General features: G+C 44.3%; 1 long non-coding RNA gene across 2 annotated transcripts; it reads left to right on the top strand.

Moving 5' to 3' along the window:
• The first annotated feature begins 970 nt into the window (after positions 1 to 970).
• Positions 971 to 4,366, top strand: LOC119113831 (uncharacterized). 2 transcript variants are annotated; one of them, XR_005095971.1, is made up of 3 exons: positions 971 to 1,718; positions 3,784 to 3,954; positions 4,242 to 4,366. It is a non-coding gene; the product is annotated as an uncharacterized LOC119113831 (long non-coding RNA). The 2 variants fall into 2 exon arrangements; XR_005095970.1 differs by lacking the exon at positions 971 to 1,718 and adding an exon at positions 1,741 to 3,312.
• Positions 4,367 to 14,364: the final 9,998 nt, after the last annotated feature.

The following is a 14,364-nucleotide window of genomic DNA, read 5'->3' as shown; positions in this document are numbered from 1 at the left end:
AGGAAGGTGAAACAAACGTAAAAAAGCAGGCGAAGAGGTGGAGCAGACCCGAAGGAATTGTGTTATGTGATAGGTATGGAAAAATCATAGATGAAAAGGCTTAGAGTAGTCATTAGCCAAAGTCAGCTAATGACAGCCTGCTATAACCGCCAAATAATCTATAACCACTCAATTCACCGTGTTAGTAAGGGCTATACAGTCACACAAGTCGGGGAGGGCAATTACCTGGTCATCTCTGTGCTGGGTTTTGAGCTGGATGTCCAGGGAGTCCACCCAGCTAAGCAGAGCTTGTTGCTGGGAGAACTCCCCGAGCCAGCGCCGTGAATTTCGGTATATGTGCATGACTTTATATCAGAAATTGGTTATGAAACATGGAAACATGAAGGAGGTCAAAAATGAAGTGCATTGGATATGTACAGCACAGGGATGGCAATGTCTTCAAATATGTTGGTTACGTTAATATGTATTCACAAAATGCTTTTGTTCGCCTCATATCCATGTCATTGGATTCGTAGAGATTGTAAATTAAATCGAATGATGCAGGGAGCTGTGAAGTTAGAAATGTGTGCATCACAATTAACATTTGAGATTTAGCAATATCCGATAGTTTCAAAATTTTGTATCGTTTAAAGATTGGCTCTGAGCTTTGTGGGGATACACATTTTCTATAAGACGCACAGCCTTTTTTGCAAAATTACCAACCGATCTAGTTGAGAAGCATAACTTATGCCCCAAATCAAGCAGCAGTAATTTAGATAAGGAAGAATCAAAGTGTTATAGAGTAGATGTGACATTGTTTTATCAATGAAGTACCTAACCCTACTTATTATTCCAGTATTTCTACTTACTATGCTTGCAACAAAACTAGTGTGGCTTGTAAACTTGAGAGATTTGTCAATGATTACACCAAAGTATTTAATTTATTTTTTATCTTCAATAGGTGAATTATCAATTTGCATATTTAGTCGGAAATGCGAAGAAAGGGTTGTGTAATGCTGTGTGAATGTTTTTGGTACGTTCAGGGAAAGAAAATTAGTAGCAAACCAAGAAGTTATTAGAAGCAAAAGCGTATTGACATTGTTTTGAAGTTCGACAATACTTTTATTTTTGAAAACAATCGCAGTATCATCAGCGTAAGACAAATCATGTTACTGCTTAACTTAGGCAAGTCATTTACGTTCATTAAAAAGAGGATTGGGCAGAGAATGGATCCTTGGGGTACCCCCATTGTTACGTTTTTCATTGTTGATAGATAAATCCTGATTTTTACACATTGAGTTCTGCCAGACAAATATGAAGAAATGATTTCATGAGATTTTCGTCGAATACCATATTTAGTAAGTTTACCTAAAAGAAGGTTAATGTTTACACTGTCAAAGGCTTCTTTCAAATCTAAATACAGACCAAACACATATTCCGTTTTCAAAAGCCTTAGTGATAGTTTCCTGCAGAAGAAGAATTGGCATGTAAGTACTTTTGTTCTTCTGAAATCCGACCTGATTTTGGTGAATTAGGTGGTTTTGGTTTAGATGACGGACGAGTCTATTATATATAAGTTTTTCGAGAATTTTGGACATAAACGGCAAAATACTGATAGGGCTGTAGTTATTTACAAATTGCGAGTCCCCACTTTTAAAGATGGGTTTAATGACGGCTTTTTTGAAAATGCCTGGAAATATCCCGAGGACAAACAGCTGTTGAAAAGATGGATAATTGCTGTGAGTATAACCTTATGAGATCACTTGCATATTTTGAATTAATATTGTCGACTCCAGCTCCGACGTTGTTTTGCCCATCGATTAGAAGAATTAATTCCTGTTCATTAGTGGGGGCAGATCCATTTCATTTTCTACATTTGTGATGAGCTGGAGGGGGTCGAAAGACGATTTAGGAGTCCTGTCTTTTAACTGTTGTCCAATCTCACTGAAGAAGTGGTTAAATGATTCTGCGATATCTGGATCGTCTATGATAATTTTATCATTAGTCCCAAAAATCCTGGTTGGGTCTACATCCTTTTTTGTTTTGAATTGATGAGAGTGTGTAATGTATTCCACGTTTCCTTGGAGTTCCCAGAATGTTTACGGAATTCATTACTGTCATATTTATTTTTGGCTAGCCTAAGAGATGCAGTTAGAATGCTACAGTAGGAAGTGTATGTTGCATTATTTTGGGGACTGGGGTTCTTCAATTTCTGTTCAAATAACTTGCTTTCACATGTAGTTGATAGAAGAAGTGCAGGTGACACCCATGGTTCGCATGAGCTGGTTTTTCTAGAAATGTACCTTGTGTGAGAAAACCTGGTGATCCTGGCATTGTAAATATATACAATTTGATTTGCAATAGCATCAGGTTCTGGCTCATTTTCAATATCAACAAGATGATCAACAAGGAATTGTTCAAATTCTTCCAGCCTTCTGTAATCAAATGTGGTAATGGGTGTTTGAACATCAGGGGAGTGTGGGTGTGAGGCATAGTTCATGGAAGCAAAAATAGGGAAATGATCAGATAAATCATGAAGGAGAATGCCTGTATGCATCACTTTTAATAAGACATTGCAGAATATGTTATCTAGAAGAGTACATGATGGATAGCAAGATTGAGTTGTCCTGGATATTGTAAGAAAGAAGCCATTTGAACACATGTTAGTGAAAAATGCTTGCACATTAGGATTGATATCAAGTGAAAACAGATCAAAGTTGAAATCACCCATAATACATGTTACTTTGTCCATTTTTTAAAGCCAAATTAGGCATTGCTCTAGCTCTGAGTTGAAGTGGTGTTTGTCAATGTTGGGTGACCTATAAATTTGGCAAATGATAATATTAGCATTATCACAGAGTAGTTCAGCACAAGCCACTTCAGTTGTAGAGAAAACTGGGTTCCAAAGTTGTATAGGATGAAGATGATCAGCAATGTATACTGCTGATCCACCACCTACCCCTTTTGATCTGCTGCAGTAAAAAGCTTGGTATCCAGGTAAGTCATAATGAGATTCCAAAGCTGGAGACAGCCATGCTTCAGATATAGAAATAACATGCCATGTTATATCAGTCTGGGCAAGCAGACTACTTAAATCATCCTGCTTCTTCAGGATTGAGCAAATGTTAACATGCATAAGGTTTAGTGCAGTGATGTTATGTGGAATAACAGTTTTTACCTTTTCAGGTAAATAGAATGTGCATGCTTCTCTTACTTTTTCATATCCATCATATGATAGTGAAGGTTCACTACCATCAATGTTTGAAGCAAATGGATTAAACACCTTACTATTTGAGGTTGAACCCAGATAGTAAGGTGTTGATGGAAAGGAAGGTAAAGAAATGTGGATGAGCTAGAATAAAGGTCTTAGAGGGAGTTCTGAAAAGGGAGACTATTTTAATCAGTTTAGGATGTTTTTGAATATTATGCTCAAGACTTCAAAATGAGAAAACATGTGCTGAATGATAGATGCCAAAAACAGATCATGTTGATGGGACTTTTCTGCTAGTCACTGCTTTAGCATGCAGGCATGACAAGAGAACATGGGCAATGAGCTTGACAAGTATCTAGAATAAACAAGCACATTATTGTGAGCAATGTAAGCCACCAAGCCAGGCACCACTGGCAAATTCCTCTTTACTAAAAATAAGGCATTACAATACAGTAAGTTGTATGTACACTGCAGCCATGGAGTCATATGCAAGTTTTCAAGAAAATCATAAATGTATGGGTAGTTAACTGAGGAATGTGCTGGCGGTAGCCTACCAGGTGACATCACTAACCAATGGACTCACTACTTTTTAGAACTTGAGAGCCTGGTCTCAGGCCCAGCCTGCCTGCCTTCAACTGTTACAGACTCTTCAAGATTAGCAGCTCTGTTTAGCACATGACCAGCACGAATGCAGTTCAGGGTCTGAGAGTATATGAACCTATTCTGGCCTGCTACACTTCTGTTCACCAAAGAGGATAGTATGGGTGAGTCTGTCATGGCTTTAATGATCTGCTCACTGTGAACCATGGCTGTATGCGTGCATATCTTTTGTCACGTGAGTTCCTTGCCAGAATGATGCCATTTTTAGTGTGGAAGTTCATGACCTGGTCATTTTCACGCTTCATATGGGCAAGAACTTTGACTTGTCGAGCTCGCTTATCAGTCAGGTTTTCATGAATGATGATGCCTGGGCCATCAGTCTGCCAGAATTTAGCGTGGTAAACATTGTTCCGATCATCCATGTCACCAGCACCCTTGTTTTGCTTTTCAGACAGTGGCATGCCACCACTCCACCCTTTATGTCTACCTTGAGTTCTTCTTTGATGACCTTGAGGGCAACACTTCTGGTCTCCTCAGTTGTCTCATCTGCCTTTGGCTCAGGGATGCCATCTCCACTGAGGATGAGGGAAGACTTACGCGAGTATTGCTCCGTGTCATCGACGACAGCCTCCAGATGTTTAACCATTTCACGAAGCTCAGAGTTTTCCCGTTTCAGTTTCTGAGTTTCATCTCTCAGGGAAGCTATCTCACGTTTAAATAGATCCGTTTCTTTTCCCACCGCCTCAGCTACGACATCCTTGATTTGTTCCATCTCCCCTCTGAACCCCGGAATGAACTGGTTTGGTTAAGTTACGTTAGATTTAACTATATCACATGAAAAAGTGGCAAAGTACACCTACTTGATTACATGCAAAGAAAAGAAAGAATTTACCTGAAGATATACGTTAGCGCCCTAGTACAAACCCTGCCTAGATCACTGAGTTTCGTTCGATCCACATGAGATGCGTCTCGTTCGTCACAACAAGGCACGTCCGCACACATCAAGGTCTGGAACACGACTCGAACTGCTTCCAAGCAAAAGTTCACATACTAATTTAAGGTCAGTGATCTTATTTGACCTTTTAAAGGTCATGGTAACGAAATGATACAAGACTGCTATGAATTTTGCATTTGAATAAGCGACAAAGATCACGCTAGGCAGTATGCTCCTAAAAACAAGATGTCGGCCTGGCTCATCTTAGGTCAATGACCTATTCTGACTTCTTACATGTTAATAGAAGATGTATAATGCGGTTCCTGCCATCGATAAATTCGAAATGAGCACCAGAAAGTATCCGATCCAGCACGCCCTAGAGTACCAAGGCAGGTTGGTTTTAACCTTGGTCTGACCTTCATACCTGACCGTAAGGCAACTTAATTTGCTCATGTAATACTTGTTTTGCCTAAGAAGGCATCTCAAAGATGTATGGCTTCGCCAAACACTTCGTTGTTGCATCAGATTGAACGATTCTCTAGATATTGCCTTTGTTGAAACCATGGACTGACCTGACATACTGCTTTGTAGATGGAATAATCTGGGAACTGCGCTAGCTTGCACGTGTGGCTCAGTCCCAGCACCTGCCTTCGCAATGCTAGTGGGGTGCTCCTGAGCCTCTACCAGGAGACTATCATGTCAATGATCATGACTATATATGATATTCGCCTGCGGTTTCCGCAAAACAGACAAACCTATTCCACGGAACTGGCGATTGATCGTGGGACGTAACCGGTTATTTCTGCGCCTTGCATCAAATGTCGCCTTTGAATGATGGCAGGACGCACTGCTGTTGTATTAAACAACATTGTATTGTATCGAACACTGACAAACGGTCGGTGCCGGCCAAATCAATTCTCCTGACCCGCGAACACAAGACGCTTCAATCTATGCCACGTGATCTATTTCACATGGCTGTGAATGTGAAAGGTTTGGACGTTTGGACGTCCAAACCCTCTAACCTGTATTCATGAGAATGCGTGAATACAGTAGAAGATTCACGTGAATGCTTCGCAATGCTAATGGGGGCTCGTGCGCTTCTACCAGACGACATGGACGACGTTCGAAAAGCCCCTGTGGTCATGCGTAGTGCGACGTAGTGCACCGTGTTCAAAGTGCGTTTGCAGGTCTGTTGTACCGTCATAAATAAAGCAGTTGTAGTCAAGTCTTTAAAGAATGAGGGAACGACAGAGGTGAGAGCGTACTCCTATAAACACCGTATGACGTACGTCCCATGGACGCTAAGGTGTTAAGGGATTTTAAACATTCGTCGCGGAGGCTTTTGTGTGCATTCAGTATGTTACCTGTCGGTCAAATCGTATGCCTACAGATTTTCTTGGAGAGGGTACGTTGGTTACAGGGCTGTTGGTTACATGAGGATACCCAGGGTCATTTCAGGTACTTGTTTCAAGTTTGACATCGCGTGACATCAGTGAAACCGAACGTCACGATCTAGAGATGTAAAATATTTTCAGGAACGAGTTCACATGGGGCCTTGCCCACCATATTGGTGTTGCTATGTTCATCAATTTTTAGTATTTCACGGGGTTGATTGACTACCAGAGGGCATCTTATTCAAGCTGCCACCAGAGCGTATTTGAAAAAGATGAGATGTAAGCCACTTCGTTGTCTCGAAACATATCACGACAAAGTGGAAAATGTGACCGTTTATTGGACATGAGTACAGCACACCCACCTACCAACAACAAAAAAGCGCCCCACAACTTCGGCCCTGTTTGCAGTTTATCTGCTTGTCATCGGAACATCACTGCTCTTCACTTGAAGCACTAAAAGCGAAAAATAGAAAACGCCATGCTTAAACCAAACCTTGATCTAAATCCAGGCTTACAATTGTTAGAAGTAACGAAATCCAAAACATTGAGCGGGGGGGGGGGAGCTTAGAGGAAGCACGACCTCTCCGTCTGTCCTTGATAACTTACGAACCGTTTTCGCAACCAAAATCAAAGTTGAATGGTGTCGATAGTGGGCCATTTAACGATTTTGACGGCAGTAAAATTTTGGGTCAGATAAAGTATTGTGAATAAAAAATCTCACAAGGTCACATCAGGTCACGGTTGGTAAATTGTTAGATTCCGAGATGCACAACTTTAAATTCTCAAACAATGTCAGCCGGTACCTACCGATTGCAATGCGTCAGAATATGAGCGTTGAGCGTGGTCCAACGGCCATTGACCTGAATGCTCCCCTCCATTGGCCTCATGATGCATTTGGCAATGTTCAGCCGCCTCTGACTATCACGATAAATAGGTAGCCCACACGCACACCGGTATGCAGAACAGCAACACAAGCGTCTGACAGCGCACGGCAATATTCGTGCAGCCTATCGTGAAGACGTGATGACAATGATGATGACAATGATAACAATTCAGGCCTGTCTTTCTCAGCCCTCACATGGCGCCCAATTAATCACTAGAACATTATGCCAAGATAAGTAGCACTGCCGCGAACCGTGAGATGGGAATTGAGGGGAAGCGGAGCGGAAATAATTCTAAACCAAACGCAATCGGTCCCGACTCACAACGTGAATGATACGACAGTCAACGGATAACGCAAAATACGATCACGAAGTAGCAACTCACAGAACGATCTTAACGTCTGGCGTTCTACGCTAGCTGCCTCTGCATATTGTGTGCTTCCATTGTCAAGGGGTGGAGGCCAGCCGGTCACCGTGCAGCAACAGGGTGACATCGGCTACCAGACAGTGAATCGATCTGTCGCCGGTTCGGGTCAATGTTCAGGCGGCCCAGCTGGGCGAAGGCGCATCCTGGCTACGGCACACTGGGTTGCCATACCCTCGCTGGTGAGCGTCTAGTTCTGGGTGCACCATTTTCATCACCTGCGAGAATGACAAGTGGTGATTCAGCCGCCAGCCATTATTGACGCGGGAAGCAGTCAGAGTAGATTTTGTCACTAGCAACCAGTGGCGTAGGCAGGGAGTCAGGGGACACGTGCTCCCCCGTTAGGTTATGAGGAGCCTCAGGGGTCTCTCCGGACTGACGATTAAAGGCTCATTGGCGGATCTGAGAGGCCGACCAGAGGTCATACTCAAGGGCCCAGCCCGCTAGGCCAAGCACTTCAATGCCAGCCAGAGTGCCCTTTGTGCCGATCGGAGGCCACCTGAGTGAGGGCATATAGGCCTTTAAGACACCCCCAAGGTCGCACAATTAAATCCTTGTCGGCATGGCCAAGGCCCCATTTCTCAAAAGGGGACGAAGCCGGGGCAAGCGATTTACATTGGTGGGGCCCTCTCATTTGTCATGGGTCCTCAGTGTCTAAAAGAGAGCTCTGTTTTGGCGAGGGACCGAATCGGCCGGGACAGTGTTCGAGGAAGCCCGAAGGAAGTCTGGAGGGCTCACTGGGACCGACCATCAAGGACCCGATTAGAGGGCATAAGGGCTTAAAGACTTGCCGTTGTCTTATTCAGGAGCCAGGCGTGCGGGGTCAGCCCTCATGTGGCAGCCGGAATGTCATTTGCACCAATCGAGGACACCTGCATGTCCATATGGGCCTGAAGGTCCACCCAGCGGCTGTCACGGGCTGTCTGGGACCCATTTTCCAAGCAGGAAAAAGGCCTGGACCCACGATTCGCATTGGTGTGGGTTGCATTTGCATGTTCAGAACACCCTAGTAGGACTGTGACCTCAGACGCCAGTCAGAGGGCCTCCATTTGCATGTTCAGAACACCCTAGTAGGACTGTTACCTCAGACGGCAGTCAGAGGGCCTCCATTTGCATGTTCAGAACACCCTAGTAGGACTGTTACCTCAGACGGCAGTCAGAGGGCCTCCATTTGCATGTTCAGAACACCCTAGTAGGACTGTTACCTCAGACGGCAGTCAAAGGGCCTCCATTTGCATGTTCAGAACACCCTAGTAGGACTTTTACCTCAGACGGCAGTCAGAGGGCCTCCATGTGGGCCAGGACCACTGACAACGAACAGTCAAGCTGGTGAATCTCTCACCAAGCTGATGAAGCTTGTAGACTGCACTGAACAGCCAACCCTTCGCCGACGACCGTGCACTTATACCCGTCGTGTAGTCCGCCATCTTGCCGGGTTTCGGCTACACATATGATTAGCAGAAATTTCACCCTTTCCACTACTCACAATTCAAATAGACAAACTCTGTTGAGTTTGTCCATTCGAATGCGGCTCTATATTCAAGTCTCAGGAAGAGACTATACTCATCCCTGGGATAACCACCCAGAACACAGAACAACCGCAGCCCAACATCTTAGAGACCAACAAATGACTAAACACTAGCAAGCGACTCAAGACCCCAACAACCCAGTCGCCTACCGCAGCGGCAGAGGGGACCATGTCTCAGGCTTCAGCTCGTACATGCCCGCAATACCCTATCGGCCACTAGCGCCATCTGTAGAGCTCATGGTTAACTACAGCCTCCACGTAATACAATACGGGAAGTGTTCCATCGTGACTGCAGTGGCTCCGGAATACTAGCGGGTGGTTCGGTAGACTTTAGTAGACTGCACATCGCCCAGCTGTGCGGGTGAGAATCGTGTGCGACAAACCCGCTGCAGTCAGCTGATTTAGGAGTTACGAACATGAGGGGTTATGATACACTAGGTCTTACAATACATTAGGTGTTATGATATATTAGGAGTTGTGTGACATTAGAGGTTACGAGCGTTAGGAATTACGATACGTTGGGTCTTGCGACACATTAGGTGTTATGAGACACTAGGTGTTATGATACCTTAGGGAATATGATATATTAGGAGTTGTGTTACATTAGAGGCTACAAGCATTAGGGATTATAATACGTTGGGCGTTATGACACATTGGGAGCTACGATGCATTAGGAGTTGTGATGCATTAGGTGTTGTGATACATTAGGAGTTACGATACCTTAGGGGTTATGACACATTAGGTGCTACGTACATTAGGCGTTATGAAGCGCTAGCGGTTGTGATACATTAGGCGTTCCGATACATTAATGGTTACACGCATTAGGGGTTTCGATACCGACCCCGCACTTCAGCTGTGGGAATGGGAGTACCACATGACCCGTAGTGATGCGCGGGTTCATACTTCAACCAATGCGCTTCGCGGTAACAGGCTCTTGGCCGCTGAACAAATCATAAGCGTTGTCTTATTTGCATCAGAAGAGGTGCGCAGAATAGTTGTGATGACGACGGCGGTCGCGACTGCAAGAAAAGAAGCGAAGTGCTGTTGCAAAGCGTTGACAGCGTAATTTAGACTCGAAAGCAATTCAAACTGATTGCAGTATTATGGACTGAGGGTGATGCAGTGGCACTACACAGCGCCATTCTAAGACGTAATTAGTCTCGAGGTTTCACTAGAGTATGCTTTTGAAATGCTCCAAAGGTTGGACACTCTTCAAAATGTGCAACTGAGTGGCGCAGCGTGCATTCGCGTGCACGTGCACGCGAATTGTTAAGCGGCGAAGTAGCACCTATCAGTTTGGGATGATCGGGTAATGTGTTTTATGCGTGTTTACCTAATGCCTGTAGGCACTGCGCATAATTTCATCACTTACCTCTCCAGATCAGCCAACGGAAGGTCACTTTGCAGTCGCGTACCCGTATGTTGTGTTCCTTAAAGCTCAAATGTAAATAAGCCGCCGGTGGAATTCGGAAGAAAATCAAATGCGCAGCACTGTGCTGAAAGTTTTCCGAAACACAGGCGGTTAAATCCGAACTTTTGATGAGCCATATGCAAAAATAATGGTAGTATCACAACTGGCAGTGGGCTTTGCTGTTCTTCACGACAAAAGGACCATTTTCAAATGGTTTGATGCATATTCGTATTGTTGTCTTAGCTCTAATTGCGACGGAGTATGTCGAAAAACTTTTAATGTAGCCTCAAACATCTTGCCCGGCAAAATAATAGCGTGTAGCCGGCTGTGGTTAATGCTGTTTTTTAGGGGTTTCACTTCATGCACGTGTGAAGGAAAAGAGGTTATGACGTGGAGATTAAACACTAAATAATGCACCGACGCACAATTATGAGGTAAGGAAAAACTGATTGGGCTTTTACTTCTAATCCGTTGCGTAAAACGGAAAGTAACTTGGCATTTCAACGTCCGTAAGATCCGCTTTCTTATGGGGACGTTTGAAGCAATAAGTCACTACACACTTGATTACGTTTGCCAATTCGTATGTGCATCTAGTGATGGTTAGTGCTTATGACATACAAACCACATGTTTGATCAGCGACCAGGTTTATCCTAAAACATCACAAAATATAGCAGAAGTGTAGTTTTTCTTCCTTTTCATGCTCGTGTCCAAAATTTTATTAAAGGGCAAAGCTCATTGAGAACTCATCATGCCTTAAGTTTTTCGGGAGCCATCTAGGTGAACACAAGAACGAATACGACCCTAAGAGGAAGGGACATCCACTTCCCTCTTGGCTGCGCCCGTATTGACACCCCGTCATGTGTTTTTTTGGGGGGGAGGGCTCATCTGTGTTGCGTCAGGCAAAATGCAAGAACATCGTGCGATATAATTTCGTCATATTCAGGCATATGATAAAGGCTGAAGATCTATATATACACCCGTTTAAAACATTTTCCGGCCGTTGTGATCGACACTGGTGTCCACTTTTCTCTAATCTTGTGCTCTACACGCACCCTTATGCGTACTGTTATGCTCTTTCGAATTAAGCGCTATTGTTTCGTGTAGTCCTTAGCAAAGTGACGTGCATTGGATTCCTTTGTTATATCGGCTGGAACAGTCTTCCGCACTGACTTTCTTTGAGGCTCGCTGTTATCATAAGCTTGCATTCCTTATGTGTGCAACGCCCACCACTACGATGACGCGAGCAGCCCAAATCAAATAACCGGCCAGTGTCTTCGGGGTGCGGGCCCGATGTTCGTGTGCTATTTCATAGTGCTGCGCTGGTGGTATTAAGTGCGCACGGATTCGCTCTCGGACTTTGGCCAACTACCGGTCTTGCGAAAGAAATCGGTAATAAAGAGGAGTCGCGATGGCAGGCTGTATGTTATTCGCTTACATGTCCAAGCTTTCTGAAAGGATCGCACCTGGCCAGACCACAACATATGATTTTCACGTGGCATAGTGATGCACTGCCCCCTTTTGATAGCCGTACGATACACAGCGGAACAATCCAGGGACGTATATTTGTAAAATAAGCTGGGCGGACCCAGAAAAAAGGCTCTGCTTCTAGAAGTTGACCAGTGTTTTTTTTTTCGAAGCTGGGGCTATAGCCCTCGCCATTGTATTGCAGGTCACATCCTTGAAACATTCTTTTGATAGAGAGCGGCAATCTTGATGGATTTAAAGCATCGCCATAAATTTTGTTGTATTTGCTTTGCTTCACAACCAGACACATATTCTGCAGTTTTTTTCTAGCATGCTCATACATAAGACAGTACCAATAGTGTTATTCCTCGGAGAAAACCAGGAGAGCGGAGATATACATGCGTTGATATTTCGGCAACCTGCCTTCATGGAAACGAATAGTCTTTTCAAGCTATTGATACCTATTTCACTAGCTCATTAGCAATATCATGGGTATTAGGGGCTGCCTGATGTGTGTGCATAATGTCCCTCCCTAATTCACTTCACAAGTTACGTAGTCATTGCAGTCATGTCATCGCAATGCTTTGCGACGGCTCCAATTCTGTGGCTTATTTTGGTGTGTTCCTCGTATGGAATGTGGCTAGAATGTTTCTCAAGGGATGTCAGTTTTTTCTCAGAGTCGGGGAACTTTTTCGTGCCCCGTAAATTTCGACAGATTTTCTGTAAAATAGCCCAGCATCCAGCGCAAACATTCTGGCTATTTCCAAGTCATCCAATTTTTTAAATAGCTATTCACTAGTTCAAGCACATGGTACTGCACTCGCGTGCCTGCCAGCTGGGGTTTTATTAAACTTGGCTATCCCACTGCATAGCGGCAGCGGCCACCAAATTTGGATAGGGCAGACGAGGTCACAAAACCATCACGACTGTTGAATAAAATAAGTGGATGCTAAATCATGCGCTCCATGCCTGGCGTTCTCTTAAATTATCATTGCTATGCAAAGTCATCATGTGTTCATTGTTACGTAAAGTCTTCATGTGTCTTGAGGTGCACTTGAGGTGCGCCGCCTTAAGACATTGAGGCACGGAAGCCGAACCGGGGATGGAGGCAGACAAATTCCTGGAAATTTAACATTGGCCCAGTGGGCGTTGGCTGGAAAGAAAAATCAAAATGGTTATCACCACCTTGTTTTCCCAAGGCAGAAGGACGTCCGTGGTTATATGCGGGTGGAAAATCTTATAGCAATTCCGCAGATTCCCAGCACAGTGTGTGATATATTTCAGGCCAGTTGGCTATATCAGTTATTAGTGTGTAAACGTGCGCATGTACAGTGGCAAAGGCTTCGCAGGGTTTTTATGTATTTTTCACCGACAGCTACGGTATGTCTTTGACACCCGATTTCAAAGTTTTTTGTTTGCCCATGGAAAAGTAACAGCGGAGTAAAATCGCTTACTGCAATGGTGACAAAAATATCCCAATGACACGCGTCAAGAAGACGTATGTATTATTAGAATACCCTCATTCTGGATTTTTAAGTATCCATGTTTCTCTCCATCGATATTGATGGCTGTAACAATATTATAAGGGAACATGTGCTTCCCGGGCTCCTCCTCTTGAATGATATCAAATACGGGGGCCTCCACGAGGCCTTGCCACTTTATGAAAGTCACGTGTGCGTTTCGAGCCCCATCTCAATCGTCATCAAACTATCCACCATGCCTATGACATGTTCCAATTCTGGCGCGACGTGTTTTGACTGGTGGGCGCCTTTCGCCGTGCTTCACCAAGTAAATTGTATCGAAATTTGTCAATAACTTTACATCAGGCGGATACCTCCTTCTGGACAAGTTATTCGCCCGGCCAGGAGGGGAGGGTGGCCGATGCCCCCCCTCGCTCCACGATTTTTTATCAATGTGACATATTGTGTGCAGTCTCGCTCAAATCTTTGATAGCTTCTGGGGTACTCAGGGCATGCGTGTTGACACCATAAGAGTGTCCCTCGCAATCCTGGTTTCAGAGTAGCGATGTCTTTTTACGAGTGTTGCACGATTTTCGAAGGCCGGTGGGTGCGGCGGGCGGCAAGCGACGGTTATGCGAACCACGCGCAGAAGGTTGGCAATGTTACATCAACGAAACCCTACATGATAAATGTAGCCTCCAAACAGATGAAACTACATGCTTTTGTACTTATAATTAAACAAGGGGCACGTCTTTTTATGTCCCATGCCACTACACTGCACGGTTTTGCGTATACGAGCATGCAAGGCTGATGTTTCAGGAAAATTTGACCCTGGACTTGGTCTAGAGAGATCAATCAACAACAGGAGACTTCTTACCGATCACGAGATCTCATTAAAGACCATTAACTGTTTGTTTGTTTTTTTGCGAGGTTTTGCCTTTCTTAGTTTGCAAACACCAGGAAATCCCCCTCCCCCACCCCACCAGTCCGCGTTACGAAAACCGGCAATCAGGGTTAAAATTAAAATTGCTGGACACTATCCTTTCTTACTTATTTCGTACATGTTGGTGTAAAGAT

The sequence above is a fragment of the Pollicipes pollicipes genome, unplaced genomic scaffold, assembly GCF_011947565.3.
Source record: "Pollicipes pollicipes isolate AB1234 unplaced genomic scaffold, Ppol_2.1 Scaffold_7262;HRSCAF=8765_pilon_pilon_pilon, whole genome shotgun sequence".
NCBI lineage: Eukaryota > Metazoa > Arthropoda > Thecostraca > Pollicipedomorpha > Pollicipedidae > Pollicipes > Pollicipes pollicipes.
The sequence above is the reverse complement of the archived record's forward strand: the minus strand, read 5'-3'. Positions and strand labels throughout refer to the sequence as shown.